Source organism: Bidens hawaiensis, unplaced genomic scaffold (genome assembly GCF_021521415.1).
Source record: "Bidens hawaiensis isolate Kalapana, Puna unplaced genomic scaffold, B.hawaiensis_p1.1 tig00035511_1, whole genome shotgun sequence".
In the NCBI taxonomy this organism is placed as follows: Eukaryota; Viridiplantae; Streptophyta; class Magnoliopsida; order Asterales; family Asteraceae; genus Bidens; species Bidens hawaiensis.
In genome coordinates, this window is record NW_027496181.1 from 1,916 (window position 1) to 4,937 (window position 3,022).

Here is a 3,022-nt window from a genome sequence, read left to right on the forward strand (position 1 = left end):
AATGGTTATCATGTGGATCTAAAAGTAGATCACTGGACCAAACATATACAAGTATATGTTCTTCAAACTTGAGCAGCCGATATAACTTTAAGCGAGAGTGAATTTTGAAAGACATAGACAAAACATGATTTTTTTATATAATTAAATAAAACACACACCCACTCTTTTGGAATTTTTTAATTTTTCTCCCCCTAAATTTGTGCAAATTTATAAAACATGTACAAATTTATTCTCAAAAATACTCAATCCTCGAAACGGAGCTTTTTAAGAAAACTCACAAGCACATTAAATTTGGCTGTTCCGAGTGGTTTTGTAAATAAGTCCGCCACATTATTATCAGTGTAAACATGTTCAAGATGAATCAAGTTTCGGTCGAAACAGTCACAAATAAAATGAATTCTAATATGGATGTGTTTGGTTTTAGAATGTTGAACTAGATTTTTAACAATTGCAATAGCAACATCATTATCACAGAAGATACGGGTATCAAGAAATTCCAAACCGTAATCCAGTAGTTTGTTTTGTATCCAGATGACCTGAGAGCAGCAAGCTGATGCAGCAACATATTAGGCCCCTGCTGTCGAAGTGGACACCGTTTTTTGTTTCTTACATTGCCTTGAAACGAGACGATCACCTAAGAATTGGCATCCGACAGATGTGGATTTCCTGTCAATGTCATCTCCAGCATAATTGCTATCAACAAAAGCATAAAGATCAAATTCTGAGTTTTGGGATACCAAAGACCTAACTTCGGTTGTCCCTTCAAATATCTAAAAATACTTTTAACAATAATTAAATGAGAAAGTTTAGGATTAGCATGGAAACGAGCACATTGACAGACTGCTAACATGATATCTGGTCGACTGGCAGTGAGATACATCAGAGACCCGATCATCGATCTATAGTACATTTGATCTACTGGACTCCCTTCCGGATCAGATGACAGTAGAGGCCTTTCCCCCATGGGAGGGTTAACACTCTTGGAATCTTGAAATTCAAACTTAGCGAGCATATCTTCAACATACTTCCCTTGATGCAGTAAAATTCCCTCCGAGCTTTGGCGAAGCTGTAGCCCCAAAAACGTAGTCATTTCACCCAACGAACTCATCTCAAACCTTTTCTTCATTACTCTTTCAAATTCTGCACACAATTCAACATTGGTGGATCCAAAAATAATATCATCCACATAGATCTGCACTAGAATCAAATCTTTTCCGACAGTTTTACGGAACAAGGTTTGATCAATGGTCCCTCGCTTGTAACCATGATCTAGAAGATGTGCGGTCAGTGTAGCATACCATGCTCGAGGAGCCTGATGAAGCCCATACAATGCTTTTTCTAACTTGTATACTGTTTTGGACAAAAATCTACTAAGGATAATGTTTCCAAATTCATTTAGTGAGGATTAGTGCTATGGTGATGAAAACAAGTATGTATCGATTGCAAACACAAACACACGGATTTGTTACGGGGAAAAGCCCTTGATCTGGTTTGGATCGCCGGCACAAAAATCCCGGGTGATGACAATTGTCTATCACCACTTTATTAATATAAAAAAATGAGGATACAAGGTTTGGAGAGTATGATCAGTGTTACAACGAAAGCTATGTGTGTGTGTGTATGCTGTTGAATTTGTAGTGAGCAGAGTGTGTTGCTGTGTTGGGTGTGTTTTCCTAGCTGATCATAGCCTCTATTTATACATCAAAGAAAATAACTCAATGGAGTTATGAATAATAAAGACAATTAACTAATAATCCCTAAAAATCCGCCATTGCCTTCAATATAATCGTAACTACCACTTTGACCACGTGCTCCATCACTCAGGCTGCGAAATAGGGTGTAGACCAGGTCTTGGAGCCATTACACTTGATAAATATCAGCCTTCATATAAGAAACAACCGTTAATAGCACCAAATATCGAGGATCCATGATCCTGACATAACTCTGGAACTCTTCATAAGGATAATTGATCCAGACACGTCAATATCTTCTTGACTGTAAGTTAGTGGATAGACTGAGTCTTCTAACCGTTATAACTGCTAAATATAAGACTATACATGAGAACAACCGTTAATTAGTAATAAGTACTGAGGATCCTTGATCCTGATATGATCTGGAATACATGCTAAGGATAACTGATCCAGACATATGTCAGGATAACGTATCCACAGTGTCAAATTTCTGTGCACTAACAATTGCCCCCAAAATGTTGGTTGTGATAAGATCACAGCTGTCATTTTGACTTTGAATTCAAACTTCCTGCAAAAATATATGAGATTTGACAAGCTGGATATAATCGTCACATATCAATGGAGTTTCCATGGGAACTTCCCTTCCGGCTGTATGTCATTCTCCCTGCAAATCATGAACAACTAGTAACACCTGATTAACCCGGGTGGATGGTCCATCTTTCGTATGGTGAAATCCGGGTTAAGGATTTTTGGTAATTGCAAGTAAGTTTAATAAATAGTATCTTTTAACTATCTGTTGATTGTCTGTTATTTTGAAAGTTTGTCTGATATAGCTTTAGACTTGTTGAAAGTTTTGAGAAATATTCTTTATTAAAACGTTTTTAGGATAAAATATCCTTGCAAAAATAAACCAGGATCTTAAATCCTTATATCTATAAAGATATAAACTGAAATTAAATAAGTGTAAACCGATAAACAGAAATCTTACCGTAAGGTCTGATTAGACCTAAGTTACCATAAGTATTGATCCTTTTGCAATCCTTATAAAACTGATGCAAATAACTTATGATATTATTTGGGATTAAACCCAATAAACCTGGGACAAGCCTATAAAATAAACAAACGGGGGACTAGCCCGTGCAACTGGGGTCAAGCCCGTGTAATCTGGGGACAAACCCGTGAACTGGGGACAAGCCCGAACTGGTGTTAAACTGGGGACAAGCCCAAACGGGGGACTGGCCCAAGGATACGGATGTCAACTGGGACTCGCCCAAACCGGGATTTAGCCCAAACGAGAGTGACGTGAAAACGCTAAAACCATAGCTAACATG